Below are 26,674 nucleotides of genomic sequence, written 5' to 3' on the forward strand. Positions count from 1 at the left end.
AGGCAAGCACACAAGAGTGGAGTGAGGTATATTTGTGTGTGTTTTTACTACTGGTAGGAATATAGAGGGCGCTGTGCTATGTCTGCAGTGGCTTCTTATCAGTGGCTGCGTTTGGGATAAGATATTCCTTGCTCGATAAACTTACAGAAAGTTGCTGCTAGTGTGCCGCCTGTTTCGGAAGCCTTAATATCCGGCACCAGTGCACACACCGGGTGGGTTTTTTATAGGCAGCAAGATGTTTATGTAATACCAAATACAATGCCTTTTTGTTTGGAAAGTATTTTACATCGCTTTATAAACATGCCGCCGAGGATGTATAATCAGTCTGTTACCTTTAGATGTCACTGTTAACCTACATCAGCAGAAAATGCCTTTGCAATAAACATGTAAAATTCCACTATGCAAATATAGAAGAGAGAGAGAGAAGGCACCCATAACTACAATAAGGGCAAGTCACTGGGAAAATGGGCCTCAGACAGGAAACTATACCATATCTCTATATATTTACTTTAAAAAAAACTTTAAATTGAAACACCCAGTCCTGATATTTCCCAAAGATGTAACCCAAAAATAAAATATTGCCTAATGTAAAAAAATATAATAATCAAATCTTTTCATTTGGTTCAGTTGCTATTGTAGCTGTTTTAATAAATGCATAACAGACTCTTGCTTAGATGGGAACCCCTATTTAAGTTTAGCTGTTCACATACTTTGCATACAAACAGAACCTAAGATTTAGGTTACATAAAGGGTCAGAGAAAGGAGACCCCTAATCCCAAAATCTTCTTCAGAGACTGTAGTGCTTATTTTCAATGAATGTGAATTCAAGAGAGCAGGAAAATTCAGTTATAATACATGTGGCACATCTTATATCAGCAATTAGGTTGATATATTTTATTCTATTTCAATGTACTATTTATTTCACATTTATTCTTTATGTTTATGTAAGTTGTCTTTTTTTTGTTAAATTTATGAGTTTAATTTTTTTTAAACATTGTAATTAAATGTACATATCTATGTGTAAAATGGATTTTTGACACTGTTGTAAGTTTTTCAGATTATGTGGCTTTTTTTTGTAAAAAAAAAAAAAATAGGTAGAGGTTCTACAGGCTGCTTTGCCTTTGCCTGTGCCTGCTCTACCCTCCCTGTATGTGCCATACTCTGCCTGCCCTATGCTGCCTCTGTGTGCCATACTCTGCCTGCCCTTCCCTGCCTGTGTGTGCCATACTCTGCCTGCCCTATGCTGCCTGTGTGTGCCAAACTCTACCTATATGTGCCATACTCTGCCTGCGCTATGCTGCCTGTTTGTGCCATGCTCTGCCTGCCCTATGCTGCCTGTGTGTGCCATACTCTGCCTGCCCTATGCTGCCTGTGTGTGTTATACTCTGCCTACCCTATGCTGCCTGTGTGTGCCATGCTCTGCCTGCCCTATGCTGCCTGTGTGTGCCATACTCTGCCTGCCCCATGCTGCTTGCGTGTGTGTCATACTCTGCCTGCCCCATGCTGCTTGACTGTGTGCCATACACTGCCTGCCCTACATTGTCTGTGTCTGCCGTATTCTGCCTGCCCCACGCTGCCTCTGTGCGCCATACTCTGCCTGTCCTATCTTGCCTGTGTGCCATACTTTGCCTGGCTGTGTGTGCCATACTCAGCAAGCCCTATGTTCCCTGTGTGCCATACTCGAACAATAATCTGGCCAATAAATGAAAACATTTATATATTAAGATACTTACTATGATTTTTTCTATCAACATCAAGTACATATAATTCCAATCAAAAATGTCAAATTGTTTTTGTTAATTAAAATTACTGTATTTCAGAGCTTTTTGAATAACTGGTTTCTGTATAATAGATACCATGTTTTTAATTAAAGGATTGGATTTAGTTAGAAGGCAAAATATAGATAAAGCTTGGGTTGCCACCCATCCGGTTTTGAACCGACATCCCAGTTTTTCAAAGGGTTGTCTTGCTTGTTATATGCTGGGGGGTGGTGTGCTATCCAGAGGGGAGGAGGCGGCAGCATATGGATTTCAAGGTATGTCTTAATATGACAAAATAAACGTATTTCACATATGGGTGATGGGTCCATTAATGTGGATATGGACTTTAAAGCTCTTATGATAACATGGATGTGGTTTAAAGTAGGTGTGGTTTAACTCTTTTACTGCCAAGCACGTATGGCATACGTGCTGGCAGTAAAAGGGCTTAAACGCCAACGACGTGTCTCATACGTCGTTGGCGTTTAAGCGCTGCCCTCTGCAGCGGCGGCATGTGCCGCCGCTGCAGAGGGCTTCTAACAATGACAGCCCCCCTGGGCAATGTGCCAGGGGGGCTGTCATCAGGGTCCTGCGAGCCGATCGCTCGCAGGACCCTCCAGGAAGCAGCAGATGCGATCGCATCTGCTGCTTCCTGCTTCCTCCCTCTCCCCCAGCGCCGGCCCAAATGACGAAGGAGGCGATCGGTCTTCAGGAACAGGTAAGGACTTTTTTTTTTTCTTGCATTTACACACTTTTACACACTTATACACACATTTACATACATTTATACACACTTACATACATTTACACACACTTACAGCACACATTTTAGCATTTTTTTATTTTATTTTATTTTTTTTTTTTTTTTCATTTTTCACACTTTTATACACTTATTTACACTCATATACACACTTACACACTATCACACAACTTTTACACATGTACACACATGTATACACAAACACTTTGGTTTTTTTTGTTTTGCTTTTTTTTTTTTTTTTTTTTTCATATTACCACTTTGTTTTTATTTTCTTTTACCTAAAAACTGTTTATTTTGACAGCGTAACTATTGGATCAGATATTCTGGCCACTAATTACACTGTCATGTAACTTATTTTGTTGTTTCACTGATTTGCACAATTTTTGTGGTTTTATCACATTTTATCCCTATATAAGTGTTCCTGATCTGTTTTTAGCGTAGCTTTGCCAGGTGTAACTTTGGTGTACAAAAATAACTTTACCTATTTTGAATTCATCAGAATGTGTACTTTCCAAAAATATATGGTTTTCTGGGGGTCACTGTATAGTTAGGGGGGGGTTACTGCACATAATACACTGACAGGGGGCTCTGTGTGCAAAAGCTGAGCTGGCAGGCGAGAAATCCTTATGCGCTATTTTCATTTAGGGTTCAGTACATACTGCAGACTTTGGTATATCTATGCATATTGGGCATCAAACTGTTCAGTAGGCCTCTGGTGTTCCTATTTGGGGTGACTTGCCTTTGTACGCAAGAAATTGTGTGAGATAAATGCGACAAATTGCAACATTTTTAGGCAATTTTCTGAAATGTCATAAAAACCAATAACTTTAGGAAAGCTCTGCAGATTGGTACTTTGGTGTAGAAAGGACTCTTTACCCTTGTTGGATTTGTCAGAATGTGTACTTTCCAAAAATATATGGTTTTGTGGGGGATCTGTATAGTTAGGGGAAGTTTTGGCACATAATACACTGACAGGGGGCTCTGTGTGCAAAAGCTGAGCTGGCAGGCGAGAAATCCTTATGCGCTATTTTCATTTAGGGTTCAGTACATACCGCAGACTTTGGTATATCTATGCATATTGGGCATCAAACTGTTCAGTAGGCCTCTGGTGTTCCTATTGGGGGTGATTTGCCTTTGTACGCAAGAAATTGTGTGAGATAAATGTGACAAATTGCAACATTTTTAGGCAATTTTCTGAAATGTCATAAAAACCAATAACTTTAGGAAAGCTCTGCAGATTGGTACTTTGGTGTAGAAAGGACTCTTTACCCTTGTTGGATTTGTCAGAATGTGTACTTTCCAAAAATATATGGTTTTGTGGGGGATCTGTATAGTTAGGGGAAGTTTTGGCACATAATACACTGACAGGGGGCTCTGTGTGCAAAAGCTGAGCTGGCAGGCGAGAAATCCTTATGCGCTATTTTCATTTAGGGTTCAGTACATACCGCAGACTTTGGTATATCTATGCATATTGGGCATCAAACTGTTCAGTAGGCCTCTGGTGTTCCTATTTGGGGTGACTTGCCTTTGTACGCAAGAAATTGTGTGAGATAAATGCGGCAAATTGCAACATTTTTAGGCGATTTTCTGAAATGTCATAAAAACCGATAACTTTAGGAAAGCTTTGCGGCTTGGTACTTTGGTGTAGAAAGGACTCTTTACCTTTGTTGGATTTGTCAGAATGTGTACTTTCCAAAAATATATGGTTTTGTGGGGGTCTCTGTATAGTTAGGGGAAGTTTTGGCACATAATACACTGACAGGGGGCTCTGTGTGCAAAAGCTGAGCTGGCAGGCGAGAAATCCTTATGCGCTATTTTCATTTAGGGTTCAGTACATACTGCAGACTTTGGTATATCTATGCATATTGGGCATCAAACTGTTCAGTAGGCCTCTGGTGTTCCTATTTGGGGTGACTTGCCTTTGTACGCAAGAAATTGTGTGAGATAAATGCGACAAATTGCAACATTTTTAGGCGATTTTCTGAAATGTCATAAAAACCAATAACTTTAGGAAAGCTCTGCAGATTGGTACTTTGGTGTAGAAAGGACTCTTTACCCTTGTTGGATTTGTCAGAATGTGTACTTTCCAAAAATATATGGTTTTGTGGGGGTCACTGTATGGTTAGGGGAAGTTTTGGCACATAATACACTGACAGGGGGCTCTGTGTGCAAAAGCTGAGCTGGCAGGCGAGAAATCCTTATGCGCTATTTTCAGTACATACCGCAGACTTTGGTATATCTATTCATATTGGGCATCAAACTGTTCAGTAGACCTCCGGTGTTCCTTTTTGGGGTGATTTGTCTTTATCTGATCTTTATCAAGAAATTGTGAGAGATAAATGCGGCAAATTGCAACATTTTTATGCGATTTTCGAAAATGTCATATAAATCTGCAAACTTAGGAAAGCTTTACAGCTTGGTACTTTGTAGCAATAAGAAATATTTACCCATTATAGATTCGGGGGGATGTGTATTTTCCAAAAATATATGGCTTTCTGGGGTGAATGTACTTTTTTTGTAGCATTATCCCACATAAAGGATGTAAATGTGTTGATTTTGCAGGAGCTGAAATGATAGATCATATGGGGGTATGTTCCCATTGGGGCCCCTACATGCCACATACTTAGGTAAACCTATACATATTGGGCATCAAACTGTTCAGTGGACCCCTGGCGTTCAAATTTAGGGTGTTTTATCTTGGTACCTAACACTATGTGGGAGATAAGATGCTGCAAAGTGGAAGCTTTGAGGGGATTTTTGGAAATGTCATCAAAATTGCTAACTTTAGAAAAGCTGTGCGGCTTGGTACTTTGGAGTAGAAAGACATGGGTACCCATTTTAGATTCGGGGGAATGTGTACTTTCCAAAAATATATGGCTTTCTGGGGTGAGCGTACTTTTTTGTAGCTTTATCTCACATATAATGATGTAAATGTGTTGATTTTGCAGGAGCTGAAATGACAGAAATGACAGTATATATGGGGGTATGTTCACATTCGGGCCCCTACATGCCACATACTTGGGTAAACCTATACATATTGGGCATCAAACTGTTCAGTGGACCCCTGGTGTTCAAATTCAGGGTGTTTTATCTTGGTACCTAATGCTATGTGGGAGATAAGATGCTGCAAAGTGGAAGCTTTGAGGGGATTTTTGGAAATGTCATCAAAATTGCTAACTTTAGAAAAGCTGTGCGGCTTGGTACTTTGGAGTAGAAAGACATGGGTACCCATTTTAGATTCGGGGGAATGTGTACTTTCCAAAAATATATGACTTTCTGGGGTGAGCGTACTTTTTTGTAGCTTTATCCCACATATAATGATGTAAATGTGTTGATTTTGCAGGAGCTGAAATGACAGAAATGACAGTATATATGGGGGTATGTTCACATTCGGGCCCCTACATGCCACATACTTGGGTAAACCTATACATATTGGGCATCAAACTGTTCAGTGGACCCCTGGTGTTCAAATTCAGGGTGTTTTATCTTGGTACCTAATGCTATGTGGGAGATAAGATGCTTCAAAGTGGAAGCTTTGAGGGGATTTTTGGAAATGTCATCAAAATTGCTAACTTTAGAAAAGCTGTGCGGCTTGGTACTTTGGAGTAGAAAGACATGGGTACCCATTTTAGATTCGGGGGAATGTGTACTTTCCAAAAATATATGACTTTCTGGGGTGAGCGTACTTTTTTGTAGCTTTATCCCACATATAATAATGTAAATGTGTTGATTTTGCAGGAGCTGAAATGACAGAAATGACAGTTCATATGGGGGTATGTTCACATTGGGGCCCCTACATGCCACATACTTAGGTAAACCTATACATATTGGGCATCAAACTGTTTAGTGGACCCCTGGCGTTCAAATTCAGGGTGTTTTATCTTGGTACCTAATGCTATGTGGGAGATAAGATGCTTCAAAGTGGAAGCTTTGAGGGGATTTTTGGAAATGTCATCAAAATTGCTAACTTTAGAAAAGCTGTGCGGCTTGGTACTTTGGAGTAGAAAGACATAGGTACCCATTTTAGATTCGGGGGAATGTGTACTTTCCAAAAATATATGACTTTCTGGGGTGAGCATACTTTTTACTAGCTTTATCCCACATATAATGATGTAAATGTGTTGATTTTGCAGAAGCTGAAATGACAGAAATGACAGTATATATGGGGGTATGTTCACATTCGGGCCCCTACATGCCACATACTTGGGTAAACCTATACATATTGGGCATCAAACTGTTCAGTGGACCCCTGGTGTTCAAATTCAGGGTGTTTTATCTTGGTACCTAATGCTATGTGGGAGATAAGATGCTTCAAATTGGAAGCTTTGAGGGGATTTTTGGAAATGTCATCAAAATTGCTAACTTTAGAAAAGCTGTGCGGCTTGGTACTTTGGAGTAGAAAGACATGGGTACCCATTTTAGATTCGGGGGAATGTGTACTTTCCAAAAATATATGACTTTCTGGGGTGAGCGTACTTTTTTGTAGCTTTATCCCACATATAATAATGTAAATGTGTTGATTTTGCAGGAGCTGAAATGACAGAAATGACAGTTCATATGGGGGTATGTTCACATTCGGGCCCCTACATGCCACATACTTAGGTAAACCTATACATATTGGGCATCAAACTGTTCAGTGGACCCCTGGCGTTCAAATTCAGGGTGTTTTATCTTGGTACCTAATGCTATGTGGGAGATAAGATGCTTCAAAGTGGAAGCTTTGAGGGGATTTTTGGAAATGGCATCAAAATTGCTAACTTTAGAAAAGCTGTGCGGCTTGGTACTTTGGAGTAGAAAGACATGGGTACCCATTTTAGATTCGGGGAATGTGTACTTTCCAAAAATATATGACTTTCTGGGGTGAGCGTACTTTTTACTAGCTTCATCCCACATATAATGATGTAAATGTGTTGATTTTGCAGAAGCTGAAATGACAGAAATGACAGTTCATATGGGGTATGTTCACATTGGGGCCCCTACATGCCACATACTTAGGTAAACCTATACATATTGGGCATCAAACTGTTCAGTGGACCCCAGGCATTCATATTTAGGGTGTTTTATTTGGTTACTTTATGACCTGTAGGAGATAAGATACTATAGACTAGAAGCTTTGAAGCGATTTTTAAAAAAAATCACAAATTTTGATAAAAACCAATAACTTTAGGAAAGCATTGCGACTTGATAGTTTGGAGTAGACAGACAGTTGTGCCTATTCTGTATTCCCCAGAATCTGTTCTTTCCAAAAATGTACAATTTTCTGGGATAAACCTTCTGTTAGTGGAATTTTGGCCTTGAAATCCAAAGTATGCAGTTTTTTTGGAGCAGTGCTTTGGGAATTTGGTAGTGTACTGCTGGGAGTTTTTGACCTATACAAGTGAGAAATCTCCATAAAACTATATATATTTGGTATTGGCACGTTCAGGAGACATGGGACTTTCCAAATCAGTTGTATATTCGTGCATAAAATAATTTTTGTTTCTAGTATGTGTGATTATATTATGGAAAATTTGATTTTTTTTGCATTTTTAGACATTTAGAAGCCTATATCTTGTTACAGAATTGGAATTACACAAAAATTCTACCATATTTTGAAAGCTTAGGTTGTTCTGAAAAAAACGATATATTGTTTTCCTTGGTAAACTAAAAGTCCCCCCGAGGAAAGGCCCCTAAAGTGAAACAGTGCAAAATGTTCAAAAACTGTCTGGCAATACAAGTTCCGCTTTGACCAAAATGGCTGGCAGTAAAAGGGTTAATAAAAGGGAGAGGTTAAAAATGGCTTTCATTATTGGCCCTCCACTACATAGGTCGGGAAACGTCTGACTCTTGGTACCACAGAAGTTGGACAGCACTGATCTAAATATTCTACAGTATTGTCACTGATTATGGTTGCTTTTACTGGAACCAGGTGCCCTAGCCCCAGACCATTCCTCCTAAGTGCTTTGCAAAGAAACACACATGCACAGAATGCCAGTTGGCAGCATTCTGATTGCTTTATGTAGGCTTAATACTATTGGATTACATTTCTGCTTAGGGATGACACCTGGCCAAAGCAGAGAAGGCTACAATATAGGCTTCATGTATTTACATGTGCAAGGGTGTAGAAAACATGAACATTATTTATAGACATTAATAATATCAATAATCATTTTGCAGTTATAAGAACACATACCAAAAAAAAGTATATTTGATGTACACAAGTGATCCCTAACCAGCTCGTGAGCAACATGTTGCTTCCCAACCCTTTGGATGTTGCTCTCAGTGCCCTTAAACCAGGTCGTCATTTTTGAATTACTGATTCAGGGGCAAGTTTTGGTTGAATAAAATAAACTAAAACCAAATAAAGTCTCATGTAAGCTGATAGTGTGCATAGAGGCTACCTAATAGCCAATCTTATCCCTTATTTGGCCCCTTCAGGAACTTTTATTATGTTATTGTTGCTCTCCAAGTCTTTTGACATTTGACTGTGGCTCACAAGTAAGAAAGGTTGGGGATCCCTGGCATACACAATAAGCTTTGCCATCATTCTTTCCTGTCTTTATCAAGAAACATGAGTAAAAATGTTTCTTTATATACGGGCCTATAACAGTTGTGCATTATGCAATGGTTATAACATGTTTGCTTATTAGCTAAGTTTAAGTACAAAACTGACAAATAATGTGCTAATGTTTGACTGTCAGTGTGAGAGTCACTTGACAGTTTATGATCTTTCCAGGCAGGAAGATGCTAATAAGTGCTAATGCACTCATTAAGTATAATGATTAAATATTTAGTTGCCAACATATTAGATGGTGCTGTAACAGTTGGAGTAATTCATCAAAGTGTAAATATCCAGATAAAAATGTCTCTGATGTGGGAGCTAACAATCTACAGAGAGCAATAACAGAGGACTGTCAATGCCCAAACAGTAATCTGGTTATGGGTACAGTGAAGGTCTGGTTACGGGTACAGATAGATAATATTGCATTTCACTTACTGTACAAATCTTAATTTTACAATTTACATACAGACATGTATCCTCATGTGGTTAAATGCTTGTAGAGTAAGACCTAGATTTGAACTTCTAATAGTGAAGCTTTGTTAGGTACCAAGTACTGCCACAGCCCCCAGGAAAGATTTTGCCTATAGAAAGTTGTGAAACATTCTGCAAATCAAATATATCTTTAACAACAATTGAAACTCCGTCTTCTATTTGCAGAAAATGCTAATGTTTAAGAAGAAGGATTGTTGTGGGTGTATTTCCTATGACACTTGCCATCAAGTGGGTAAACAGAATACTGTTCAATAAATTACTCCAAAGTGCCCTCTTCTGCATTAGACTTAGATTTGACCTGGGACACGAGGTATCTGAAGTGAGGAGCATACACTGAAAATTGCAATTATTTATATTTGTAAAAACAGTATACTGTACCCAAGGGACAACTTGGCAGAATAAAAAGAAATTGGTCCGAATGAAAGGCACATGACACATGAGGCACATAGGAGCATTAATAATAATAATTTAACAAATAGAGTATCAGGACAACAGAATAAAGGAATATCATAGCTAACCTGTTTGGTGTTACGGGGGAAGCAAGTCGAGCAAAGAAAAACGTGCTTCATTTGAACTAAATTTTTATAGATGATTACATTTATTTGTTATGAAATTTAATATATAGTCAAAAGCCATTTGAATATTTTGCATTTGGAGGAGTTAAAGGGAATGATTGGAAATTACTTGGGTAACAGAAACAAATGGTTTAGGTATAGTAAATTCAGGGCTGTATTTATATATAAGCACCCTGTGCCTGTGCCTTTAAGGGGGCAGCTCTTGGGTGGACCCTGTACCCCTAGCACATATTTTCTTGGGGGAGCAGCTCAACCCCTGCACATAAAGTATACATTAGTACATAAAACATGAAGTTTATCTGCAATTTTATACTAAGGGGCACATTCATCAAATCACGAGTTTGAATCCCGAATGGGATAAATTCGGATTGGATACTATAATTTCTGATAATCGCAAATATCACGAAAATGCTTATGAAAAAAACGTAATAGTCATGATTATATCGTATTGGCGCTCCGAAAGTCACAACATTTTCGTACCGAACGATTGTAAACAGCGAGAAAACCTTTCCGAATTTGACCCTTCTGTGTATGATTTTGGAAGCCTCCCATAGGAATCAATGGCACTCTGCAGCTCCAACGTGGCCCAAGAAAAGTCACGATAGCGAAGCTTGAATGAATCAAAAACTTTCGTACTCGGAGCAAAAATATGATTTTGTCACACAAATTTTGTCGCAAGGTACGAAATTGTCGCAGAAAATACGCTCGGAGCATTCATACATTAATAAATGTCCCCCTAAGTGTGTAATTGGGCATTAGACTGCAACTGGCACTGCATTTATTTACTATGTATGTTTTGGGGCATTATATTTGAAGTTGACATATTATTGATGGTTCTCATGAAACATACCTTAGAAATATTGCTATTTGTATTACTGTTATATTGCAGCCTATGTAGGGAAATATACAGATAGAAAAAGATGTTTGCTTGCTGCAATTTGAACACCACTCCCATCTGTTTGTCCCTGGATATCACTTTGAAAATTAGGTAACTTTTTGCTTCTATTTGGCACAAAGTCAATTGCTGGAATATAAACTATTTGCATGATGACAAGTCAGACTTTCAAAGTGAGCTGCATTTGCTGCTGGATGGTTTGGGTGCAGGAAAGTGGCACTGCCAGTGGCATAGTGTTATGAGTTACAGAAAAAACTGATAAAAATGCTGCTTGATGTCAATGTTATTCATAGAGCAGAAAAATAAACATATAGTATTTTTTTCCAGAAAGGGTGGCACCCTTAGTTGCAAATTTAATGGAACAAATGTGCTTTTCTCACTGGAAAAGTCAATATGTAATACTAAAAAAGTCATCTTTAGGCATTTAGACTATGGTCTTAAGATGCCCAGATACTGGGGGTCACCGAGATTGGTGCTTTTAAATTTACCTCAGCCAAGGCAAGCTGGCAATCTCTTCTTGTGCATACTATAAGCTTTTCTTCCCGTGTATGGGGAATTTAAAGGGAAAAAGTACACTGCTTTATGGCATTATGACATTAATATGTTTGGGCTTGTAAAGGAGCAGCATAACATGTGGTGTGGTTGGGATCCCAGCTCCACACATCACATACCCATAGATTTTTAAGCAGAAAGTATTTCTGCTCATGGCTGCCTCCTCACATCATTTGCTGAACTGGCTGAGAGGACTCCAGCTTGCTGTAATCTTAAGGAAACAGGGTGTTTGTCATTCTCTAGTTTACATAGAAAAATACAACTGACACCTAATACAAGCAAATCATGGCAAATTGTCATATACATATCAGTAAATATTGCCCTTTTACATCTTTTGATCATTTGATCCACCAATTTGTGATGTTTTGTGGGTCACTCGGGCACCACGTGACAGGAAATAATGCAGGTTCTAACAGGAGGAAGTATTGGAGTAAAAAATAAAAAAGCTCTGCTCATTCATTGGCTCTTGCAGCCTAGCAGGTATGGCGTGCCTTTGCCCTGGCCTTGAGGCACAGTGACTCATACATGCCAGATCATAGACTTTAATGTCTATGTTTATTTTTGTGTAGGAGAATATGGTTCAGGGCTGAATTAATTTACCATGACATTACATAGTTTGTACAATCCAGTATTGCTGTCCCTACTTATGAGCAATCCATTGATAATACTATAAACAAATCCAATATTTGCAATTTTGACATTTTTAACAAACTGCATTTCTATTTCACTTTATTGCCTGTGCCAAAGCTATCTCTGCAGCTGCGTGAATGGTTAATCTGGGGGACACAAATACACAGTTATTAACTTTTGTAATCCTGCCAGCAACTTCATATTGCCTTGCCCCAGCTCCAGCTATCAGCCATAGCTCCTTGACCTCCTTTCCTTAACTGCTCTCATAAACACTGGCATGTTATGTAGCAAAAACTTTTATAGCCATATAGGTTGTACAGCCAATTACTTTAAGTGTATGATTAATCCTCGGCTTCATTCTCATCTAAAAGAATTTATGTTTCATATAAAAAACAGTTTCAAATAGTAATAAATAAACGTGTATGAAAGACAGAAATGAAACTGGAATTCCAAAGCTGATAGCTAAATACCTGAATATTTGTAATCTTCCCATATTGTTAAATGTCAGTATATTTAAAATAAAAGAAATGACACCTACTGACAGTATTGAAGTCCAACAAAGCTTAGGGGCTGATTTACTAAGACACGATTTCGAATCCGAATTGGAAAAATTCCGATTGGAAACGAACATTTTGCGACTTTTTCGTATTTTTTGCGATTTTTTTGGCGTCTTTACGATTTTTGCGTAAAAACACGATTTTTTCGGCGTCTTTACGAAAGTTGCGCAAAGTCGCGATTTTTTCGTAGCGTTACCACTTGCGCGCAAAGTCGCGCCTTTTTCGTAGCGTTAAAACTTAAAAGGCGCGACGTTTCGCACAAGTTTTAACGCTACGAAAAAATCCCGACTTTGCGCAACTTTCGTAAAGACGCCGAAAAACTCGCGTTTTTACGCAAAAATCGTAAAGACGCCGAAAAACTCGCGTTTTTACGCAAAAATCGTAAAGACGCCGAAAAAAATCGCAAAATTACCGATCATTACGAAAAAAACGTAATTGGACGCATTCGGCCCGTTCGTGGGTTAGTAAATGTGCCCCTTAGAGTAGCAATATGAAAATAATAAAAATAAAGAAGCAGCACTTCAAAATGATGACAAATATAAATATATTTTAGTGCATAAAACATAATAGTATGCCTTATTATAATACAGTGCAATTGTATGTATAGAGTTTTAAAAGGTCTGGAAATAGTGACCCCTCAGGGGTGCTTGCATTTGGTGATGCCTCACACAGTGAAACTGGGCAAAGTGTGTAATTGTGTTATTCCATGTATGGCCACCTTTAGTTTCTTGACAAAGCGTTCCAGAAGAAAGACTAATTTGTACACTGTAGTGCTAGGAGGGCTATGCCATTTCTATGCATGGACATGGGCATTAGATCTTTATTCGGGCACTTAAACAAGATTTTGGGACAATCCAAAACTTGCCTTATTTATAATGTCCACAAAATGGTGCCTGCCTGCTTGCTGTGATTGTAAATTCCCAGACTCAAGGAAACGAAATTTAAATAATTTATATGGTGTAAGTAAAGTTTATTTTGCTCAATGAACACGATTGAAAAGGATTTGGAACTATTTGTTAGGATGACAGGTCCCCTTTAAGTTGTATAAGTGGGCATAACCTTCAAAAGCAGGGTATCTTATTCTATCCTACCATCTTTTATTACTTGACAGTTTAAATTACTTTAAATTAATAAGAACAAATTTTCCAATATGCTTAATGGTGGTGATTGCTTTGCTTAATAATGTTGCAGCTTCACAAAAGTTATTTTAAATTAGTCCAAAGAGGAAATAGTTTACACAAAGGTAAGATTGTTTTCACTCAATATTTTGTTAATTAACTTTTATTACATTTCACCAATCTACTGCATAGCTGTCTAACTTTTTCAACAAAGTGGGCCAATTATTTACTATACTACATATTCAGTAGGCAGATTAGAATAAAGTGATGGTCAGTCAAGCTCTTGAACAATCTGCGGGCCATACCTATTTCTTGGGTCTCTGTTTGGATAGTTCTGCTTTGCTGTATTGTTTGATATATTTTGTTTAAAAGAGGTCAGGGATGTTATGTTCTCTATGGGAGGGAAAGAGTATATTGAGTAAAGAGGTTAGTGCTGTTATAACATATTCTATTTATGAGCGTAATGCATTTGGTCACGTTGGTGAAACCATGAGAAGAATCCATTGTGACATGCATAGTGATAGAGGGGTCTAATGGGACAGGCAGAATTATACATTAGTGACAACAAACCAAGCTGTGTTTTAATTCCTATCCCATGGGCATAAGGTCACCCACAAAGCACTCAAACCTTTCATCCACTTTAATCAGACACTTCTGTCTTCTCTTTTGTCGGAGAATACATTTGATGGTTTTTTTACTGCTATTTTAAGTTCAAAATAGCAAAGAGGTTATCTAAACTCGGCAGTTTTGTGGCATCTGCTCAGTCCAATGAATTTGATCTGACGGTGCGCTCTAATTACCATTGATCTGCCTTGAGATTTGTGTTCTACACAATGGGTATACAAACGATGAGCTAAATAACAATAAAAACAACATCATTTTTAAGTTCTTGTTATTTACCCTAGAGCCTATGCAGCTGCCAAGGCAGCTTACAACTATTTGTGCCTGACACCCAAAGAAAAAGTACAGTATTATGTTTTACATGATCCCTCGAGTCATAATTACTGAAACTTGGCTATGCATGCTCTTCAGGAGGACTAAGTACAATTCACTATACCGGAGCAAATTTTGCATCTTTAAAAATAAGGCAGAGATTATAGAATGCTGTGCTTTACCCTTTAATACAAATTGGTACAAAGCCACCAATATTTTAAAACACTGCTTTGTTGGAGACATGTTTAGACCTTTGACTAGTAATGGAAAAATCATAATCGTAAGTTTGCATCACTAAAATCTTCTGACGCATTTTGCACTTCGATAAACGCCTTAAGTCATCCCAAATTTCTCTGAATGGTATATTTTTAAATTCTGAGAATTGAGTTTCAGTTGAATCGTGCAATCTGTTATCTCTGGATATGGCAACAGCATAAATATTTAATATTAAATAAAGCAATACAACAAAAACAGCTTTGACACATTGTTCTAGCATAATATACTAATCAGTTAATATTAATTAAGTCATCATTGCCTTTACTCCTTCACACCCATGCATATGTACCACTAGAATGTACAGAACAGTTTTGTAACCATACCTCTTAACCCTAACATGGGTAGGATTGGGCCGGTGGGACAGCAAGAAAAGCTTATAGGCCCCACTGACCCAGACCCGATCCCTGCCTACCCTTCTCCATCGCTCCCCTGCTGTCCTCCCATACTCATACAAAATTAAGTAGAAGGTGTGTGGGGGGTGGGTCCTCTGGGGTTGCAGCCCCGGTGAGCCGAATGCTGGCTTATTTATTAATGTGGTAAACTTGTGTGATGAAAAAAACTTGAATACCTTGAATTTTCGAGTTTACAAACTCAAGTAAAACTCGAAAACTTGAATATCTCAAATTGAAAATATGGCTTGATTTTGCCTAGCACAACTCCCATTGACTTCTATAGAAACTCGCAAGCTTTAACATGGCAAAGTTTTACAATTCAGTTTTTGTTTTTTGTGCACTTAATAAATAACAGACATTCAAGTTTTTGGACCTTAATTTAAATAGTGCAAGTTTTAGCACTAAAAAACTTGAATCGTGAAAAAAACCACACTCGAACATTGATAAATCTTCCCCTTATTGTTCAGTTACAGCAACTATAGCTTTAGCATGAGAAATTTCATATGTTTGTGTTTCTTTAAATAAGGAATCTTTTTAACTAGACGAGAGAGATCCTTCAAAGTTCCTCCTCTTTAAAATGGGGTGATTTTTAGACAATGAGACTGCTGTCTGTTAATAAAAATACAAATATGTAATGAATGTATATTGCAAAGTTGCTTAGAATTATGTTTTCTTTTATAAAGCAAAAAATTATTTTAGGGTATACATGTCCTTTAATGTGAGTAGTGGTTTTCTGCTTTTGTAAAGAACCCACTTGTCCTTGCACTTGGGCTTTTAGAGTTTAATTATTGCTTCCTTTTTAATTTGCTATTATGTCACAATATTTGCTGGCACACAATAAATTATACTGGGAGTAGTGCAATTCTATGAGTATACTATTTGAGGGCAAATTTATGCAATTTATAAAAAATGCAGTTGTATACCTGAAGAGCTGTAAGTACAGTTGGATACCATAAAAAGTGAACAAGAAGGCAAAAAATATGGTTAAAAATATATAATTCCAAATGAACTTTATTGCAATAACTATACAGTTAGGTCTACTATAATGTAATGTAATGTATCTTTCCTCCCACAATTCTAGTGTAATTGCAGTCATGTGCAGATTTGCACTCGGTGCATTTGCGTTGGATACATTTAAGTCAGTCCTATTGCACTTGTGTGTTTTGGAGAGAATTGCACTAAGAAGTGACTGCAGGGAGATTGCAGTGCTTGATGTTAAAATTTGTCTGTGAATGATTCTTTAGTCACAAATCTGCTGTGCCTATTGCAAGCTGCAGTGGAAAACCCTAAATTATTTTCTGGGCTCCATGGTTCCCTGGTGTCAATAGCTGAAGTTACAGGATTCATCAGATAAACTGGATAGGCACAACTGAGCTTGGTGCAAATACCCAAAAAGTGTGTTTTGATTTGTTACCTTTAATAAATGGCATCAATAGCAATCATTGTGTCGATTTTTGTGCAACCGCAGTTGCTGCTCTTTATGAACAAAATTGAAAAAAACACATGACAACCTGTTTATGTCAAATCAGAGCATGTAAATAAAACAGGGTCTTAAGCACAATAATAAACAATTTGAAGAACCAGAAGCCACTGTAAATTTGACCAAATTGCTTATCCGTTTCTGCAGGGCATGGCAGAATGCCAAACTTGCAAGAGGTGTTAAAGGACATGTAAACCCCCCACAAAATGTAATCAGTGAACAGCCTCTGTGAAATCTTTCAATACCTGCTACACTGGTTGTCCAGAGGATAATAGTAAGGCTGCAACATCTCTTTAATCACTTCTCCTCCTGTAACCCACTTGCCCCCCCCCTCGGAATTAGCTTTGATTTCTGGCTTGTCAGACATGCTCAGTTGTTCTAAACTCAGATTACTAAACACGCCCCCCAGTCTAGCAGCCAGTAAAGAGATGGCATTGCTGGTTCCCACAGAAACTCAGGTCTAGCTGCCTGCTTCAATTTTTTTCTCTGCCACCGACCTTACTGAGGACCTGCCTCTGGCCATGGGTGGTAAAAGCTGACCAAAAAAAGTCCTCAAAAAACTGGACCCAAGTTGGTGTAGGCCCAGACTCTCCAACTTCACCTTCTCCAGAGAGCCCCCCAGACGATACACCAGTTCAGGTACTAGCAGCAACAGGCTACATAGATAAAATTAAAATTGACTTTTCACTGCCCCTGTCTGTATCTTGGGTAACCTTAACACTTGCACAGACCCCACTCTGGTTAAAATTCATTTCTCAAGTGCCCCCCTCAATGTCCAATTTCTAGAGATTTCAAGTTACTCAGCTAATTACCAAATAATTCTCCAGAATTTACTTGATTTTGGCCTCCCAAATTCTGCCCAATTCAATTCCCAGGTAGGGGATCCCTTATCCAGAAACCCGTTATCCAGAAAGTTCCAAATTACGGAAAGGCCATCTCCCATAGACTTCATTATAAGTAAATAATTCTAATTTTTAAAAATGATTTCCTTTTTCTCTGTAATAATAAAACAGCAGCTTATACATGATCCCAACTAAGATATAATTAATCCTTATTGGAGGCAAAACAATCTTATTGTTTTTATTTATTGTTTAAATGATTTTATGGTAGACTTAAGGTATGGAGATACAAACTATGGAAAAACTCCTTATCCGCAAAACCCCTGGTCCCGAGCATTCTTGATAACAGGTCCCATACCTGTTCCAGGTAATTGAAAATACCAGAACTTTGGAAAAAAATTTGCCGGTTTCTGAATCCAGGTATGGGACCTGTCATACGGAATGTTTTTCAGATAAGGGGTTTTTCCATAATTTTTTATATAATATTTTATATAACATTACAATGTATTTTAAAGTGTATGTGCTACAGGTGTTATCCTCCTACCATAGCCTTCCTTAGGTCTGATTCGTTAAATCTAGACACACAGCAAGATTTATTGATTGTGCTAAATTGCTTCAATCCTTTAGACAGTGATTCAAAAACAAAACCAATGAATGTCCTACAATGATCCAGCTAAGTCCTCAATCCAATTGATATATGTGCCAGTATATGAAAATTAAAGGAAAACTATACATATAAAAATATATTGCATAAACAAGCTCATATGTAAACCCCTGCTTCATCTAAATAAACCATTTTCATAAAAATATACTTTTTTACTAATATGTGCTATTGGGTAATCCTAAATTGCCATTTTGAGAATTAAGGGCCACCTCCTGGGATCATAGGATTCACAGTGCACACAAACAAGCCAAGGCACACATACATAGGAGGGCACATCAGCCAATTAATGGACAGAGTTCTGTCTTTTGCTTTCACACTTCTTCCCGTTACAGTTAGAGCTGCATTATTTCTGGTCATGTGATCTCTGAGGGAGCACACAGCCCATCACAGTTTGGCGACATTCTTTAATAGATCACTTAACATAATATACAATATACAATATAATAATACAACTATCTGTTGGTTAGGTATTCATTCTGGAGGTGTAGTTTTCCATTAAGGCACAAATCTGGCTGGAAGAATGGCTCACAAGCATCCAACAGTGTTCAAAGCAGTAATATATGTACCCAAAACCACTTAAATTTGTTATTGCTGCAAAAGGTGGCTCAACCAAATAAAAATAGAATAATAAAAATAATAATAAAATAATTGTTGAGTTTGAACAATGTGCAGGCCACTGTATATAGATGTCTGTATGTAAATGTCTCGCTGGTGGACACCTCTCATGTAACATATATGAAATCCTTATGGGCCTGTACTGTACAAGAAAAGGTTTCCACTTGTGTTGACTGTACAAAACGTGATCCAGTTAAGAAGCACACACAAACTGAACACACATTTTACTTGTTCTGATTCTAAATAGTGCCCTGCAATGCTTGGTTACAGCTACAATACTCATAGGCCATATATGATTAAATATCAGACATATAGTTTAATCCTTTGATGTAACTATTGTTCAATTGTTTTTATTTAGTAGCATTAAACTATTTCACAAGCCCAATGTCTCCTTGTACAGCTGCGTATTTATTAGGGTCAGACAGCATCTGAGGAGAGAGTCTTCTGTTTTTGCCAATTGCCTAGGTAATGTGGATCCAATCTGATCTGCATGACTTATACTTAATAGTATACAAGATTCTGTTTATATAATTTGGACAGGGTGCTAAAGAGCAGATATTTCTGGGCAGATGTCCTGTCCCAGTTTGAATATGCACATAGCATAGTCAGCTTTGCATATTTGTTGTTTGAGGTGAGTTGCACCAAACATAAAAGAACTTAGTTAATGTTACAGCTGTTCTTTTTCTATTTGGTGCTGGTAAAAACAATACGGATGATCATTATTTGTCCTTTTGTTGACAGAAAGTAGTGAGTGGCTTACTTAGTACTAGGTTGTGCTTCATCTCTTTTAGGAAGCAAGGCTTATAACTACCATTAAATACGTGTTGCTGTACCTAGGGAACATTGCCTAGTTCCACTTTGCTAGGGGAGCCAGGAGGTATAGGGCCTATTGAGGTACTGACAAATGTAACATTCCTAAACATCATGGGGGCCCTAAAATGATTTTGCTGTCGTTCCAGTTCTGCTTCCAGTTACGCCAATGTTAAGGGAGATCAATCTCACAGGGAAATATTAATCTCTAGGACCACAACATAGTCCTTTACCTGTTTATTTAGACCAGCGTTTTTCAACCGCCGAGATGTTGCCTGGTGTGCTGTAGGCAGGGCCACAATTTTTACTTTCAAAGGGGGCCCGGCGCCTTTAATAAAATCCGGGCCCTGTCATTGGTTGCGCCCCGTGTGTACGGGTGACGTCAGTACGCACGGGGCGCAACGTTATAAAAGGGCCTGTGTGGGGGACGTCACGTGATGCGCTTGTGAGCAGACGCACTGCCACATCGCTCCGGCCCGACCCGAGGATAAAGCACCTAGAGCTCCCATTAAGCACACTTTTTCTGCAACTTACTGAAAGTATATACTCTGGAGACATGACGAGAACCGGGAAGACGAAAAAGAAAGCACTACAAAAGCCGTTAACTGATTTTTTCGACTCCCAAAGCTCAGCAGCGGGCGATCCCAAGATGGCGGATGAGGGATCTCAATCACCTGCGCAGTCAGAGGTAGACCCGTCAGATAGTCCAGTAAGCACACATTCTGGAGTCGCATCGGGGTCACCACATGTTACAGACGCCTCATTACTGTATAAGTTCAAAGTAATGTTACATAAAGAACTTAAAGAAATGTCGGCCTCTATCACTACGCAACTTACCCAGGAAATCCGAGATCTTGGGCGCCGTACTGATGAAGTAGAGAATAGACTGGATGAAGCGATAATACGTATCAATGAGCATGACACTAACATACAACATCTTATGGCCCAACAAGAGGACATAATGGAACGTATAGAGGATTCAGAAAACAGGTCACGGCGTAATAATATACGTATCAGGGGCCTACCCGAAACTGTCAAAGATCTGCACATCGAAATTCCTAATTTGCTAGCAACTTTGATTACAGAAGTGCCTGCTGACCGTATGGAGCTGGATAGAGTGCACCGAGCATTAGGCCCCAGGAGAGAAAATGGTCCTCCACGGGACATAATATTAAGGTTCCATTATTATGCGACAAAGGAGGCGGTAATGGCGGCAGCAAGGGGCAATACAGATTTACAATATAACTCCCACTCGTACCAGATATTCTCAGATTTGGCTAGTACGACAATACAACGAAGGAGAGCGCTACGACCTATCACACAACTTCTCCGTCAACACAAAATATTGTACAAATGGGGTTTCCCATTTAAGCTGCTTTTTAGTTACAACAACCGGCAGCATATGATCAAGTTACTAGATGAGGGAATGACTTTGCTCCGCACTCTACGGATCATCACGGATGGCAGCACTACAAGCAGCCCCAGATCTCATGTTACCCCGGCAGCTAATCAGTCTCCACGAAGTCCACTACCGACTATATGGGAGAGATCTTCAGGATTGAGATCGTCGTGAGTATATAGATCACAAACTGCGACTTTACTATGACTTTATCCAGGAGCTCTGCGCTCTTCGCCTAACAAAATAATGCTGTGAAAACATCCTCGGGAGGGTGGAAGTGCCCCATAAAAACATCCTAAATCTGCTATAGAGTCTATAGGGAGCACATCCCTGAACAAGGCTCTAGTGTACCGAACGGTAAATTTTGTTGTTATTGGGCTTGATGAGCCAACTCAGATTTTTGTTTTTTGTTATACATTGTTTTGTTTTTTTGTTTCCCCTTTTTATTTATAAGCATGTATTAAGGTTCATATATTTTGTTTGCCTACTGGTTGCTGAGCAGATTATTAAGCGAGAATGGTCCATCAAACAGAGATACCCATGTAAAGCACAAAAGGAATACAGTTATAGAAATAGCTCCCTTGTAGAATCATGATTACGATTGTAACACATAACGTAAAAGGCTTTAACAGCACCCAGAAACGCTCAATGGCCTTCCGTTATTATAATTCTCTAGGTAGTGACATTATTTTTCTGCAAGAAACTCATTTCTCCAAAACTTCGATACCTAACTATTTTCATCGATCATTCCCATATGTATTTTTAGCCTCAGCAGATAAGAAACAAAAGGGTGTTGGTATTTTTATTAACAAAAATGTGCCTTTTAAATTGCTGAAATGTGTACCTGATCCACAGGGACATTTTATTATAATAGTATGCACTATAGGGGAATCGCTCCTTACATTAGCCTCAGTATATAGCCCTAATGATAAACAACAAACATTTTATGACAGGTTTTTTACCTCATTATCTAAGCATAACAGAGGACAAATAATGATAGGAGGGGATTTAAACGCAGTGTTGAATGCAAACAGAGATAGATATGATCCTAAAAATCCTGGTAAAAAACATTCAGAAACCCTCTCCGTATATATAGGAGCAAAATTAAAAAATATGGGCTTAACTGATGCATGGAGAGAGCGAAACCCCTTTAAGAATGATTACACTTTTTATTCAAATCCAAATGGAACATACTCCAGAATTGATTATGTGCTTCTTAGTTCTCCTTTATTAGCAAATGTCTCTACAGCGAAAATACAGATGTGTTCTTGGTCAGATCATAACTTAGTAAAGATAATTCTAAAGGATTTAGGGTTACCAAAGTATACCGCTATATGGAGATTAAATGAAGCAATTCTAACAAACCCACAAATTCGCACGCAAATCGAAGGGGAACTTACAACGTATTTCCAGTATAATGATACCCCTGATCTTAGAAAATCCATTATCTGGGAAGCACATAAATCGTATATTAGAGGTATTATTATTAAAATTTGCTCTATAAAAAAAAAGGCAAAACTAGAAAAAGTCAAAGATTTAACAACCCAAATAGAACAAAAGGACAAGTTATATAGAACAAATCCATCTAACAGATTATCCCAACAACTTAGACAATTAAAAACAGAACTAAACTTATATCTTATGGAAGATGTAGAAAAACAAATTAGGTGGATGAAACAAAGATTTTACGCAAAAGCTAACAAAATAGATACTATGTTGGCTAATAAACTGAGGCATCTAAATAAACTCCCCCCTACCTGTAGTATACGCACAAAAACTGGTGCGATTACGGCCAACCCACTTAAAATTGTGGAAACATTCAGGGAATATTATTTACAGTTATATAAAGGACAAGGAAATATGAATAAGGATAAAGCAGAACATACTTTTCGGAATATATCACTCCCAGTTCTAAATACAGAGCAAATATCTCTAATGCAGCAGCCGATTACTTCAGAAGAGGTTTTGTGGGCAATTAAGTCTTTAAAATCAAATAAGGCGCCAGGCCCGGACGGTCTTACTGCCCCATATTATAAACATTTTTCTAAAATCCTGGTCCCACATCTAGTAGCGCTGTTTAATTTTATAGGGGAAGGGAATGATTATGCCCCAGACTCTCTGAGAGCGTTTATCACGGCTGTCCCTAAACCAAATAAAGATAACAACCTAGTAGAAAACCATAGACCTATTACTATTCTAAATCATGACATGAAGCTTATAGGGAAAATATTTGCTAAACGTATTAATATATTTCTTACAACTTTGCTTAACCGAGACCAAGTAGGTTTTGTGCCCTTTAGGCAACCTACTGACAACATCCGTAGAGTCATTGATATAATAGCATGGACCAAGGCAAAAGGCATACCGTCAGCACTCATTTCTTTGGATATAGAAAAAGCATTTGATTCAATATCGTGGGATTTCCTTAAGTATGCTCTAACTAAATACAAGTTTCCCTTAAGCTTCCTATCTCATATACAGGCACTTTATAATTTCCCAAAAGCACAAGTAAAATATAACGGAATACTTTCAAACCCCATCACTATAGAAAGGGGCACAAGACAAGGGTGCCCTCTTTCGCCAACCCTTTTTGTCCTAACGATGGAATTCTTAGCCTTATCAATACGCAGCAATGTGGATATTAAAGGTATAGAAATAGCGGATAAAGAATATAAATGTAGTTTATATGCTGATGATTTATTACTTACACTTTCCAGACCATTGATCTCTTTACCGAATCTGTTTAATGTTTTAGATAAATTTAGTATGCTTTCAGGTCTAAAGATAAATGTCGCTAAAACTGAAGCGTTGCCATTAAATATGGACTCACATATGATAAAATTATTGGAACTTAACTTTGACTTCCGCTGGTCCCATACCTTTATTAAATATTTAGGGGTTTGTATTACAGACTCATATAACACATTGAGTGAACTTAACTATAAAACTCTCATTAAGAAACTAAAGGAAGATATAGACTCCTGGAAAAATTTTACGGTTTCATGGTTTGGTAGAATTAACATTATAAAGATGAGTATTCTCCCACGAATTCTCTATTTATTTCGTACTTTGCCTCTACCTCCGCCACCTGAGCAACTGACTAGCCTGCAGAAGGCATGTTTACAATTTGTATGGGGTAATAAACATCCACGTATAGCCCGTAAAGTTCTGTATAGGCATAGAACGCAGGGAGGGTTGAGTGTTCCAAATTTTCAGGAATATTACTTTGCAGCGCAAGTAACACAATTGCTAAATTGGTTTGTCCAAATAAACCCCCCGAAGTGGGTAGAAATTGAGCGAGTTATGTGTCAGAACGAAAATTTGGGAGATTTTCTCTGGACTCAGAAAGCATTTCTGCAATATAAAATTTTTCCTACAATACAGCATACATTAACCATATGGCGTATAATTTGCTCAAAATCCGGTTGGATATCTAAATACCGCCCTTTAGCACCTTTATTTCAAAACCAGGATTTTGAACCGGGTCTAGAACCAAAACAGTTCCAATGGTGGATAGATAAAGGACTTACCCATATTCACCATTACATATTGTATAATAAAGTTATCAGCTGGACAGTATTACAAGATAGATATAGTATATCAGACCGAGAACTATATAGATATGCACAAATAAAGCATTTTTTAGTACTTTTACAAAAGAAGTTTTCCTTTACGACACATACCTTTTTCGAAGCAATGTGTTTACATCGACCCCTTATGAAAGGGTCACTTAGTTTTTTATATAAACAAAGTACTAACACCCAACCTGTGAGTTCCTTAACGTATGTGAAGAACTGGAACACAGAGCTGTCGCTTACATTAAATGAACAAGACTGGCAAGAAATTATTGAAAACACTATGCATAACTCTATAAATGTTTTAGCACAAGAAACAGCATATAAGGTGTTGAGTAGATGGTATTTAGTTCCAAGTCGGAAGGCAAAATGGATCTCTGGCGCAAATCCGAACTGTTATAGGGGGTGTAATAACCCAGGAACGATGGTACATATATTTTGGCACTGCGGTACAGCGCAGCGCCTATGGATCAGGGTCTACCATTTGATATATACGGTGTTACAAGTTAATATAACTAAAAGGCCCGAGGAGGCTCTCTTGAATAAGACAATAGACACAGTTTCCAGAGAACAAAGTATTTTAATCAGGCATATATTTACAGCAACAAAACAAGTTATAGCAAAAGCTTGGTTATCCCCCCATTTATCCTTCCCAGAAGTAAAAGCAAGAATAGATATAGTTCTAACCATGGAAAAACTAACCAGCATATTATTGGACAGACAGAAACAATTTATAAAGGTATGGGACCCATGGATAAAATATAGATACCCAAATGGGTTTGGTAACTCTGCATTAACCTATTAAAACATATCTAACAAAATGAGTAATGCTGAATATATTAGATGAACAAAGTGTATAGGACATAAGCTAAAGCAACAGCAAGGCAACAAACTTAATTCAGTTTTTCTTTCTTTCCTCTTTTCCTTCCTTCCCCTTTTCTTTCCCAGTTAAAATTCCCTGCTACCTATCCCTGTTCTTTCCTGCCCTCTACCCTTCCTTCTTTTCGTTCTCTATAATTACACTCACTTAGATTATATATATCAATGGATAGCTGAAAGGACCACAAAGGAGAATAAGAAACAAGTGAAATAACAACATATGGTAAATGTGAATTTGTACTACACTGTTAAAAATGCCATGTAAGTGAGATGTTAAATAAGATTAACATTGTCTTTCCTTTTTCTTCTGTATATGTTTAAAAAATGAAAAACTTTAATAAAAAACGATTGAAAATAAAAGGGCCTGTGTGCGGTCGCGTGTAGGCAGAAGTGCAGAGGCGGCGCGCGTGAGGGGAAGATGCTGCTGAAGCCGCTGAAGAGCAGAAGTAAAATGCTGCTGGGCACCAATGTATTAGGGGGGGCCACGGGGCACACTGACTTATGGGGGCACTGCTGCTGGGCACCAATGTACTAGGGGGGCTGGCTCTTGGCACCAATGTACTGGGGGGCACTGCTGCTGGGCACCAATGTACTAGGGGGGCACTGCTCTTGGCACCAATGTACTGGGGGGCACTGCTGCTGGGCACCAATGTACTAGGGGGGCACTGCTCTTGGCACCAATGTACTAGGGGGGCACTGCTGCTGGGCACAGAGTTAAATTTTTTAACATTTTCTAATGGTGGTGTGCCTCGTGATTTTTTTCATGAAACAAGTGTGCCTTTGCCCAAAAAAGGTTGAAAAACACTGATTTAGACCAATGGCAGATTTTAGTACTCGCATAATGTCACTGCTCTGAGAGTGTTCACTGTGACACTGAGATCAGTGAGTTCTTTCAGGGTCTGAACTGAAGCCAGTATGGAAACTTTGTCCTTTCA

The 26,674-nt window shown here is 38.3% G+C and overlaps 1 protein-coding gene across 1 annotated transcript in view; it reads right to left on the reverse strand.

Moving 5' to 3' along the window:
- rnf128 (ring finger protein 128) overlaps window positions 1–26,674 on the reverse strand; it is an 85,962-nt gene that overhangs the window by 58,386 nt on the left and 902 nt on the right. The gene's annotated exons all lie outside the window — the stretch shown is intronic.

The sequence above is a fragment of the Xenopus tropicalis genome, chromosome 8, assembly GCF_000004195.4.
Source record: "Xenopus tropicalis strain Nigerian chromosome 8, UCB_Xtro_10.0, whole genome shotgun sequence".
NCBI classification, from domain to species: Eukaryota; Metazoa; Chordata; class Amphibia; order Anura; family Pipidae; genus Xenopus; species Xenopus tropicalis.